Consider the following 12815-nt stretch of genomic DNA (forward strand, 5'->3'; position numbering starts at 1 on the left):
GTGTGGCTGTACACTAATGGGGTGTGGCTTTACACTAATGGGGTGTGGCTTCACATTAACAAGGTTTCACGTTAACCCTCTCAAAACGATCCCTGCGGGTCCGTATTTTTTCAGTGTTTACGTTTTTTAAATATCCATAACTGAATCTGCTACTGTTAGGCTGGTGTTCTGAGACACTTTTTTGAAGAAACTCATGAAACTTCGAATTCTTTAAGAAAATCGAGTAACTGTTCAGCTTGAAACGTCTTTTATGAGCATAAAAAGGTAAAATTGTAGCTTTCGTAAAGTGATGAAAGCATCAGGTATTCATGTAAATATTATGAAACTTGTAAGGCTGGTGTTTTGAGACACTTTTCTGAGAAAAATCAATAAAATATTATTTATTCAAGAAAATCTAGTTTTGAACTCTGTTCAGCCTGAAACGTCTTTTAAGTTACGTTAGCTAGTGTAGGTTCATTAGTCGCCTTTTTCTCATTCGAACGAGATAGTTTAGTGGAATACTGTCCTACCGTGTTCCTCGGCTGACCCAAGATGCACCGTTAAGTAATGTTACCTAGCGCTAACCTACATTCGTTAGCTTGAGCACAGGAGGACAGTACTCCACGAAATTAGCTTGTTTGAATGAGAAAAAGGTGGCTAACTGTTTCTGCATCAAGCTTGCCGTCACTCTCATCTTTGTAGCATTTCTTTTCACGTCATTCTGTTTATTCATTTTTGAGTAAACCTGGAATTTCTGCACAGTTGCAGATACAGACTATGCTACACTATTGCTCTGTGCTAACGCCCCCACATTTCATACAACAGGTTTTGTCAAGCTTGGTAACTTATTCAAGACATGTATACTGTGGCAAATAAAAACCACGTTATTGTTAGATCCTACATAATAATTCCTGAATAGCTAATAATTTACCGTGGTTATTGAGACTTTGCCGCCAAGAAATGATTTTGACAAGTATGTTTATGGTACCTGGGTGCTAGGACATCACAGGTTGTTGCATGGGAATCACGTGTTATTTGAAGAGTGCTTGAGTAAGAAATATCAAAGAACAGCACAGAAAAATATTGTTTGAAGAAAAAAAAAGACTGTCCATCCATCCATCCATTTTCCGCCGCTTATCCGGGGTCGGGTCGCAAGGATGAATAGTAATTGGAATTGGACGGTAATCCACCATGGACATGGTCTTATCCACCATGGACATAACCATGAGTTATGCTACTTCCATCAAAACCTGATGTTTTCATCACTTTATTGAATGATAGCTGCATTTTCTCATTTTTATGCTCTTAAAAGACGTTTCAGACGAAACAGAGTTGAAAACTAGATTTTCTTAAAGAATTATTTTTATTTATTTCTTTCATCAACAAAGTGTATCAGAAAACAAGACTTAAAAGTTTTGTGTTACTTTCATCAAAACCTGATGTTTTCATCATTATATTGACTGAAAGCTGCAGTTCCTCATTTTTATGCTTTCAAAAGACGTTTCAGGCTGAACAGAGTTGAAAACTACATTTTCTTTAAAAAAATCTTTTTATTTATTTCTTTCATCAAGAAAGTGTCTCAGAACACTAGACTTACAAGTTGTATGTTATTTTCATCAAAACCTGATGCTTTCATCACTATAGTGACTGAAAGCTGCAGTTCCTCATTTTTATGCTCTTAAAAGACGTTTCAGGCTGAACAGAGATGAAAAGTACATTTTCTAAAAGAGTTCTTTGTATTTATTTATTTCATCAAGAAAGTGTCTCAGAACACTAGACATACAAGTCGTATGTAATCTTCATCAAAACCTGATGCTTTCATCATTTTACTGACTGAAAGATGCAGTTGCTCATTATAATGCTCTTAAAAGACATTTCAGGCTGAACAGAGTTGAAAAATAGATTTTCTTAAAGAAATATTTTTATTAATTTCTTTCATTAACAAAGTGTATCAGAAAACAAGATGTACAAGTTGTATGTTATTTTGATTAAAACCTGATGCTGTTATGGGATGTGTGCAAATCAGGATCCAAACGCCGAAGTACTGTTCCAGGAATCTTTAATAGAACAAAAACAAGGACCGGCAAGAGCAACAAAAAAACAAAAGGGCACTAAAACCCTGAATCAAGGACGACTACCAAACGGACAGGACAACAAAACCGCTACGGGTAGACACAGTACTACAAACTAAAACAGGATCAAAACCTCAACCCACGACAGATGCTATCATTACTAGACTGCCTAAAAGCTGCAGTTTCTCATTTTTATGCTCTTAAAAGACGTTTCAGGCTGAACACAGTTGAAAACTAGATTTTCTTTAAAAAATCTTTTTATTAATTTTTTTTATCAAGAAAGTGTCTCAGAACACTAGACTTACAAGTTGTATGTTATCTTCATCAAAACCTGATGCTTTCATCATTATACTGACTGAAAGATGCAGTTGCTCATTTTTATGCTCTTAAAAGACGTTTCAGGCTGAACAGAGTTGAAAACTAGATTTTCTTAAAGAATTGTTTTTATTTATTTATTTCTTCAAGAAAGTATCTCAGAACACTAGACTTACAAGTTGTATGTCATTTTCATCAAAACCTGATCCTTTCATCACGACTGAAAAGCTGCAGTTGCTCATTTTTATGCTATTAAAAGACGTTTCAGGCTGAACAGAGTTGAAAACTAGATTTTCTTAAAGAATTATTTTTATTTCTTTCTTTCATTAACAAAGTGTATCAGAAAAGAAACATAATCTTTTATTAATCCCCTTGGGGAAATTCTTCTCTGCATTTGACCCATCCTTGATGAAGGAGCAGTGGGCTGCCCTGTGAGGCGCCCGGGGATCAACGAGGGGTTAGGTGTCGTGCTCAGAGACACTTTGAGTGTGAACTGGGGATCGAACCGGCTACCTTGTGGTAACGGGACGACCACCCTTGAGCTACAGCCGTCCCAAGACATACAAGTTGCATGTTATTTTGATCAAAACCTGATGCTGTTATGGGACGTGTGCAAAACAGGACCCAAACGCCGAAGTACCGTTCCAGGAATCTTTAATAGAACAAAAACAAGGACCGGCAAGAGCAACAAAAAAAACAAAGGGCACTAAAAAAGGGCTCTAAAATCTTGAATCAAGAACGACTACCAAACGGACAGGACAACATAACCACTACGGGTACTACAAAATAAAACAGGATCAAAACCTCAACCCACGACAGATGCTTTCATTACAAGACTGCCTGAAAGCTGCAGTTTTTCATTTTTATGCTCTTAAAAGAAGTTTCAGGCTGAACAGAGTTGAAAACTAGATTTTCTTAAAGAATTATTTTTATTTATTTATTTCAACAACAAAGTGTATCAGCAAACGAGACGTATAAGGTGTATGTTATTTTGATGAATACCTGATGCGTTCATCACTATAGCCTGATAGCTGCATTTTCTCATTTTTATGCTATTAAAATATGTTTCAGGCTGAACAGAGTTGAAAACTAGATTTTCTTTAAGAAAATCTAGTTAAAACGGCATGTAAGAGCATAAAAATGAGTAAATGCAGCTTTCGGGCAGTATAGTCATGGAATCTGCAGGTATTCATTAAAAGATCATATAATTTGTAGTTCCTATGTTCTGAAACACTTTCTTGATGGAAAATTTAAAAAAAATGAATTCTTTAAGAAAGTCTAGTTTTCAACTCTGTACAGTGTGAAACGTCGTTTAAGAGCATACAAATGAGTAAATGCAGCTTACGACCAGTATAGTGATGAAAGCTTCTGGTATTAATGAAAATAATCATACAATTTGAAGTTCCGATGTTCCGAGTCACTTTCTTGATGGAAAAATTAAGAAAATGGATTCTTTTAGAAAATCTAGTTTTCAACTCTGTTCAGTGTGAAACGTCGTTTAAGAGCATAAAATTGAGTAAATGCAGCTTACAGCCAGTATAGTGATGAAAGCTTCAGGTATTTGAGAAAGTATCATACAATTTGTAGTTCCGATGTTCTGAGACACTTTCTTTATGGAACGTTTTAAAAAAATGAATTCTTTTAGAAAATCTAGTTTTGAACTCTCTTCATTGTGAAACGTCGTTTAAGAGCATAATAACGAGTGAATGCAGCCTACGGCCAGTATAGTGATGAAAGCCTCAGGTATTCATGAAAATCATCATACAATTTGAAGTTCCGATGTTCTGAGACACTTTCTTACTGGAAAATATAAGAAAATGGATTCTTTTAGAAAATCTAGTTTTCAACTCTGTTCAGTGTGAAACGTCGTTTAAGAGCATAAAATTGAGTAAATGCAGCTTACGGCCAGTATAGTGATGAAAGCTTCAGGTATTTAAGAAAGTATCATACAATTTGTAGTTCCGATGTTCTGAGACACTTTCTTTATGGAACGTTTAAAAAAAATGGATTCTTTAAGAAAATCAAGTTTTCAACTCTGTTCAGTGTGAAACGTCGTTTAAGAGCATAATAACGAGTGAATGCAGCCTACGGCCAGTATAGTGATGAAAGCCTCAGGTATTCATGAAAATCATCATACAATTTGAAGTTCCGATGTTCTGAGACACTTTCTTACTGGAAAATATAAGAAAATGGATTCTTTTAGAAAATCTAGTTTTCAACTTTGTTCAGTGTGAAACGTCGTTTAAGAGCATAAAAATAAGTAAATGCAGCTTAAGGGCAATATAGTGATGAAAGCTTCAGGTATTTAAGAAAGTATCATACAATTTGTCGTTCCGATGTTCTGAGATACTTTCTTACTGGAAAATTTAAAAAAAAAATGAATTCGTTAAGAAAATCTAGTTTTGAACACTGTTCAGTGTGAAACGTCATTTAGGAGCATAAAAATGAGTAAATGCAGCTTAAGGGAAGTTGGGTGATGAAAGCTTCAGGTATTTAAGAAAGTATTATACAATTTGTAGTTCCGATGTTCTGAGACACTTTCTTTATGGAACGTTTAAAATAAAGAATTCTTTAAGAAAATCTAGTTTTGAACTCTGTTCAGTGTGAAACGTCGTTTAAGAGCATAATAATGAGTAAATGCAGCTTACGGCCAGTATAGTGATGAAAGCTTCAGGTATTTAAGAAAGTGTCATAAAAATTGTAGTTCCGATGTTCTGAGACACTTTCTTACTGGAAAATTTAAAAAAAATGAATTCGTTAAGAAAATCTAGTTTTGAACTCTGTTTAGTGTGAAACGTCGTTTAAGAGCATAAAAATGAGTAAATGCAGCTTAAGGGCAGTATAGTGATGAAAGCTTCAGATATTAATGAAAATCATCATACAATTTGAAGTTCCGATGTTCTGAGTCAATTTCTTGATGGAAAATTTAAGAAAAATGGATTCTTTTAGAAAATCTAGTTTTCAACTCTGTTCAGTGTGAAACGTCGTTTAAGAGCATAAAAATGAGTAAATGCAGCTTAAGGGCAATATAGTGATGAAAGCTCCAGGTATTTAAGAAAGTATTATACAATTTGTCGTTCCGATGTTCTGAGACACTTTCTTTTTGGAAAATTAAAAAAAAAACTGGATTCTTTTAAAAAATCTAGTTTTGAACTCTGTTCAGTGTGAAACGTCGTTTAAGAGCATAACAATGAGTAAATGCAGCTTACGGCCAGTGTAGTGATCAAAGCTTCAGGTATTCATGAAAATCATCATACAATTTGTAGTTCCTATGTTCTGAAACACTTTCTTGATGGAAATTTAAAAAAAATGGATTCTTTTAGAACATCTAGTTTTGAATTCTGTTCAGTGTGAAACGTCGTTTAAGAGCATAAAAATGAGTAAATGCAGCTTACGGCCAGTATAGTGATGAAAGCTTCAGGTATTTAAGAAAGTATCATACAATTTGTAGTTCCGATGTTCTGAGAAACCTTTTTGCAGGAAAATTTAAAAAAAAATCAATTCGTTAAGAAAATCTAGTTTTGAACTCTGTTCAGTGTGAAACGTCGTTTAAGAGCATAATAATGAGTAAATGCACCTTGCGGGCAATATAATGATGAAAGCTTCAGGTATTTAAGAAAGTGTCATAAAAATTGTACTTCCGATGTTCTGAGACACTTTCTTACTGGAAAATTAAAAAAAAAAAAAGAATTCATTAACCCTCCTGTTGCCTTCTGGGTCAAAAAGACCCACGTTCAAGTGTTTATGTATTTGTGTGTGTAGCGGTCTCAGGGTCACAAAATGACACACTACCAGTGTATACATACGCATGCATGCGTGCATGTACATATGAATCCCTAAAGCCCGTCGTCCTGAGGTCTGTTCGACCCTCGAGTTCGAGCGAGCCCTCGGCCTCGTCCCTCGGGTCAAAATGACCCGCGTTGATCGCCGAGCTCCCAGCCCCGTCCCCCGGGGTCATAATGACCCGCGTTTATCGCCGAGCTCCCGGCCCCTGTCCTCGGGGTCACAATGACCCGCGTATATCGCCGAGCTCCCGGCCTCGTCCCTCTGGGTCAGAATGACCCGCGTTTATCGCAGAGCTCCCGGCCTCGTCCCCGGCCTCGTCCCCGGCCTCGTCCCCGGGGTCTAAATGACCCGCGTTGATCGTCGAGCTCCCGGCCCCCCGTCCTCGGGGTCACAATGACCCGCGTATATCGCCGAGCTCCCGGCCTCGTCCCTCTGGGTCAGAATGACCCGCGTATATCGCCGAGCTCCCGGCCCTTCCCCCCCCCTCCTGTCCCCGGGGTCAGAATGACCCGCGTTCATCGCCGAGCTCCCGGCCCCTGTCCTCGGGGTCAGAATGACCCGCGTTCATCGCCGAGCTCCCGGCCCCCGTCCTCGGGGTCAGACTGACCCACGTTTATAGCGAGCTCCCAGCCTCGCCGTCGTCCCCGGGGTCAGAATGACCTGCGAGCCCTCGGCCTCGTCCTCGGGTCGAAACGACCCGAGTTTTACGTTGTATTACAAGTCATCCCATATGCTAAATGTAAATAAATAAATAAATGATACAAATAAAGACATGACAAGACAGTTGCGTTGTATTGTTTTTGTCTTACATTTATTTAGTCATCACCAGTGTTACAAGCAACGACACAGAACACACACACACACACACACACACACACACACACACACACACGCGCGCACAAATGTGTCCGCCACAGGATCACGGTTCGAAACGCAGACGACCGACGTAGCGTTCGAGCTCCCCCGCGAGCTCTTTCGTTCTCCGGTAGCACTGCGAGCTGTAGTTCTGGGGCGCGCGCCCGCACACGTAACACCACGGACGCGCGTCCAGCGTCACGTACATCCCGTCCGTCGGCATAGCGAGATTCCGAGGGGGGCCGGCGCCGGGGGCCGGCGCCGGGGGCCGCGACGGCGTTCGGGTGCGCGAACCTCTCTCGTCCGATCTCGATCTTCAGACGCTCCGCGGTGTACGTCGCCTTCGGGTAGGCGCGCCCTCCCCGGGCGTAGTAAGCGTGCCGATCCAGAAACGTGCCGCCGGGGGGGGGCGCACCTGGCTCGAGACGCTCGGGGTCAAGCTCGGCACACCGGCGAGCGTCCCCCGGCCCCGTGCGATCCACGGAGCCCGGCGAGCCCGACAAACGGGCGAACCGATGTTCGGATTCGGTCGCGGCGGCGGTCGCGGCGGCGGTCGCGGCGGCGGTGGCGGCGGTGCCCGCCCCTCGGGCAAACGTGGAATCGTCAAAGGCCCGGTCCCGGTCCCGGTCCCGGTCCCGGTCGCCCCCTGGATCGACGCCGTCGGACGCGACTCTCCACGCTCTCAGCAGCGGCGGCGGCGCTTGGTCCGCCCTCTGTGGAAACATCACCCGTCGCCTGGCTTCTCGAGCGGGAGCGGAATCGTCCCAGGCCGGCACGGTCGCGGCCAGAGCCCATTCGATCGGCGCGGACGGGATCGCGTTCCAGCCATTCGACCCGCCCCGCGCTTCGCGAGGAAACGTCGCGCCGGCCCAACGCTCCCACGGTCGGACACGGCGGGCCGTCGGGGAATCGCCTCCGGCCGGTACGTCATCGCCGTCGTCGTCCGCGGCGAGCCCGGCCGCGTCCCGGTCAAAGCGCGGACCGGGGCCGGCCGGCTCACGTCTTTCGTTCCCACGGCCGCCGTCGGCGCGGGGCGCGACTTTGCCGTCTGCCTCCCGAGGCCGCCGTCGGGCGGTCGGCGAATCGTCGCGGGCCGGCGCGTTCTCGCCTCCGTTCGCGGAAGACATGTCCGACGCGTTCCATCCGCGATCGAGGGTCACTCGTCTTTTTATTTCGTCAAAACGATATTGCCTCCGCCTACTGGCCCCGCACCTCGCCTCGCCTCCCCCCCCCCCGCCAGTCTGTATCTCACCTACCATTCGGTCGCCCTCGGCTTTGCCGTTACCTCACGTACGCGTCGACGGAAAAAAGTTTTTAAAAAAAAGGTTGTTTTTTTTTAAAAAATGAAAGAAAAGAAGAAAAAGAAACATACTAAACTAAAAACCGTCTCCGGTGCCCAGTGTTTACATTTATTTTATGTTCTTTCTGCCAAAAGTCAACATGACGGCGCCTCGATTCAACACAAGTCAACTCGTCAAAATGCTGGTCAAGCCGGCGAGCGACACGTCACCGTCGTCAGAAGAAGAAGAAGAAGAAGAAGAAGAAGAAGAAGAAGAAGAACGCGGTCGAGGTCGAGGCCGAGGTCGAGGTCGAGGTGGCCTTCGCCAAAACTCTGCCAAGGTCGTCGCGTAGGTCGAACCGGCGAGCGACGCGTCACCGTCGTCAGAGGAAGGAGAAGAAGCGGAAGGAGAAGAACGCGGTCGAGGCCGCGGTCGAGGCCGCGGTCGAGGCCGCGGTCGAGGCCGCGGTCGAGGCCGAGGTCGAGGCCGAGGCCGCGGTCGAGGTGGCCTCCTCCAAAACACTGCCAAAGTCAACCCGGTGTGGGAAGCTTTGCCTCCGGGAGGAGGAGCGGGAGGAGGAGGAGGAGGAGGGGGATGATGGGGAGGGGGAGAAGGAGAAAAAGAACGAGGTCGCGGCGATACCGTCCGCCGCTCTGCCAAAGTTTCCATCGGCGCAACGTGTGTCAGAATGCTCGTCGACCCGGCGCCCGATGTATCGTCGTCGCCGCCGTCGGGAGGAGGAGGAGGAGGAAGAGGAGGAGGAGGGAGAGAAGGACGAGAAGACGAGGAATCGGACAAAGAAGAAGAAGAAGAAGAAGACGACGCGGACGACGACACGGACGACAAAGAAGAGGAATCCGAACGAGTGCGCGATACGTCGTCTTCGGAAGAAGAAGAAGAAGAAGGAGAAGGAGGAGGTGGAGGAGGAGGAGGAGAAAAAGAGGCGGAGGAGGAGATGGAGGAGGAGGAGGAGGCCGACGGCGACGGAGAGGACACCCCGCGAGGCGAAGGACGGACTTTCCCGTCGAAAAGCGGAGAAATGTCGTGGTCCTCGACGCCGTACGAGAGAGAGGAGCAGCGCCCGTTGCCCGACGCCGCGCCGGGGCCGCCGGGGCCCACCGCGTCCGCAAAGTGTCACGCGCGCAACATCGCCTCGACGTTCCACATGTTTGTCGCGCCGGACGTGGAGAGGTCCTGGACATGACCAACCTGGAGGGCTCCCGAAAACACGGCGACGGCTGGAAAGGGATGGATGAGACGGACCTGCGAGCCTACGTGGGGCTGCTGATTTTGGCGGGCGTGTACAGGTCTCGGGGCGAGGCCGCGGCCAGCCTGTGGGACGCCGAGAGCGGCAGGGCCGTGTTCCGCGCCACCATGTCGCTCAAGCGCTTTTACGAGTACTCCGGGCTGCTGCGCTTCAACGACCGCGAGACGAGAGGCGCGAGGCGCCAGACGGACAAACTGGCCGCCGTGCGAGACCTCTGGGACGCGTGGGTGCGGCGGCTGCCGCTCCTCTACAACCCCGGGCCCGAAGTGACGGTGGACGAGCAGCTGGTTCCGTTCAGAGGTGAGGTGCGCTCGGCCATACGCGCTCCGCCTTTTCGTTTGATGACGACGGCGGCGGCGGCGGTGATGACGATAATAATAATAATAATATGCTTTCCTCTCATCGCCGCCACCGCCGCGGCTCTCCTCTGCGCTCTCGTCTCCTCTCGTCTACTCTTGTCGCCTCCACGCTTTCCTCTGCTCGCTTCTCGTCTCGTCTACTCTCGTCGCCTCTCGTCACCTCTGCTCTCTGCCCCCCCCCCGCCCCTCCTCCCTCTCTCCCCCAAACGACAGGCCGCTGTCCTTTCCGCCAGTACATGCCCAGCAAGCCCGCCAAGTACGGGATCAAATCCTGGGTCGCCTGCGACGCCAAATCCAGCTTCGCTTGGAAGCTGCAAGTCTACACGGGAAAGCCGAGCGGCGGACGCCCCGAGAAGGACCTGGGGCTGCGGGTCGCGCTCAACGTGACCGAGGGACTGACCGGGCGCAACGTCACGTGCGACAATTTCTTCACCTCCTACGAACTCGGACGGCGGCTCCTGCTCCGTGGCAACACCGTGGTGGGCATGGTCAGAAAAAACAGGCGGGAGCTCCCGGCCGAGCTGCTCGCGACCCGGCGGAGAGCCGTGCCGTCGTCGAGGTTCGCCTTCGCGCCCGACGCCACGCTCGTCTCCTACCTGCCCAAGAAGGGCCGGAAGGTGCTGCTCCTGAGCACGCGGCACGCGCGGGGCGACGTCAGCGACCGCCCGGACGCCGAGCCCGTCGTCGTCCTCGACTACAACCGCAACAAGGGCGGCGTGGACAACCTCGACAAGGTGACCGGGACGTACAGCTGCCGGAGGATGACCGCGCGCTGGCCCCTGGTCGTCTTCCACAGTGTCCTCGACGTGTCCGCCTACAACGCCTTCGTCGTGTGGCGGGAGCTCAACCCCGGCTGGCTGCCGGGCAAGCGGAACAAGAGGAGGGTGTTTCTCGAGCGGCTGGGGACGGCCCTCGTGGCTCCGTTCATGGAGAGACGGGAGCGTCGGCCCCGCACGGAGGCGTCCGCCGCCGTCTTGAAAGCCGTGCGGGGCTGCGGGGCGGCCGGGCCAGCGGGCGACGGGCCCGAGGACGTCGCACTCGCCGCCGCGCTCGCCGCCGCCGCCGCGCTGGGCCGCGAGTAAGCGGAAGAGGTGTCAGATCTGCCCGCCCAACAAGGACTGCAAAACCTACACCGTGTGCAACAGGTGCAACAAGTACATCTGCAAGGGCTGCACGCTGGCGTACTGCCCGACGTGCGCGAAATGAACCGGCCGTCGGGTGGGCAGGGCGGCTATACCGTGATAATGTAAATCTAAAAGTCCCGTAGACGCTTTTCATATTCGTGTCTAGTGAAGTTCACATTTTGTTAGCGAGGTCGGTACAAAAACAGCCACGCTGCTGTAGTTGTGTCTAGAAATGTCTTTCCCTTGCACTTCTCAACCCCCCCCGCCCCCCCACACCCGTTTATCGCTATATTGACATTGGAGAGAAGCAGACTGGACGTCGCACGTCTCTTTCTGTGAGAAAAGATGAACCCGTGACGATAAACTGTGTATGAAAAGGCCCCGCTTCCGTTTGTGGGGGAGTACCCGTGACGATAAACTGTGTATGAAAAGGCCCCGCTTCCGTTTGTGGGGGAGTTGTTTTCTTTTTTTTTTTTCTTTGCCTACTTGAAAGTTGGTTGTTCAACTCATTGCTTTTGCAACTGCAACGCTTGTCACTTTGGCTGTGATTGAGAAAATTAATTACGGAAAAGAGAAAAGTTGTCGGACTGAATTCTTCTGGAGGCTACACCAGGCTCCCGATATAGATACACGCTAACAACCGTTCTCCTCGGGTCAAACCTCTTGTGTGTGGTGTTGGGAAGAAAGAGAAAAGAGAAGAAGAACAAAAAAGAACATCTATTCTAATGGAGACGCGAGCGATGCTCCCGTGTGTTGGGAAGAAAGAGAAAAGAGAAGAAGAACAAAAAAGAACATCTATTCTAATGGAGACGCGAGCGATGCTCCCGGCCAAAGGTTCTCCCTTTCCTGCACGTTAGGCTGAATCTGTTAGGCTGAGTGTAACAAATAAAAAGGCATACGAAAGTAATGTTTGTTTACTGTTTTTTATTGATGTGATGTTCGTACAGAGATACATAAACATCGGCTTGGGAACGACACATTGAGACTCACCCGGAGTAATTAGCCGGGCCCCGAGTCCACGGTGTGGTCACGACTCCCCGATGAAAGTTCTCGGGCGCGCGACGGCACAAGGGACTCGGCCCGGAGCCTAAGGATTGGAAAAACGAAAAAAAAGAAGGAAAAAAAAACAACAACCTGTGGCTGTTCACAGAGTCTGGTACTGTTCAACGCGGGTCACTGGTCCTGGTCCCTGAGCTTGCACCTGGTCACTGAGCCTAGTCATTTTGTGAGAACCATACATACATACATACTAAGACAGCACTGTACATATGACCTTTACCTGTTAACTTAGCCTTGTCCTCTTCATTTTTTTATTACTTTTATTAATCCCCTTGGGGAAATTCTTCTCTGCATTTGACCCATCCTTGATTAAGGAGCAGTGGGCTGCCCTGTGTGAGGCGCCTGGGGAGCAGTGAGGGGTTAAGTGTCGTGCTCAGAGACACTTTGACGTGTGAACTGTGGGGGGACTGGGGATCGAACCAGCTACCTTGGGATAACAGGACGACCACTCATCCCCCTGAGCTACAGCCGCCCTGTTTACACAGCCTGTGTCTGGTCACTGAGCCTGGTCATTTTTTGAAAAGCATCGTACATACGACCTTTACCTGTTCACTTGGCCTCGTCCTCTTCACAGAGCCTGGTCATTTTGTAAGAACTATACATACATGCATATGAAAACACTATACATACATACATACATACATACATACATACGAAAAGCACTGTACGTACAACCTTTATCTGTTCACTTAGCCTCGTCCTCTTCACAGAGCCAGTTC

The 12815-nt window shown here is 47.9% G+C and overlaps 1 pseudogene; it reads left to right on the forward strand.

The window, feature by feature from the left end:
- Positions 1 to 9179: 9179 nt before the first annotated feature.
- LOC137795610 (piggyBac transposable element-derived protein 4-like) lies at positions 9180 to 11119 on the forward strand (annotated as a pseudogene).
- Positions 11120 to 12815: the final 1696 nt, after the last annotated feature.

The sequence above is a fragment of the Clinocottus analis genome, unplaced genomic scaffold, assembly GCF_023055335.1.
Source record: "Clinocottus analis isolate CAN_PGR_092001 unplaced genomic scaffold, fCliAna1.0.p SCAF_29, whole genome shotgun sequence".
In the NCBI taxonomy this organism is placed as follows: domain Eukaryota; kingdom Metazoa; phylum Chordata; class Actinopteri; order Perciformes; family Cottidae; genus Clinocottus; species Clinocottus analis.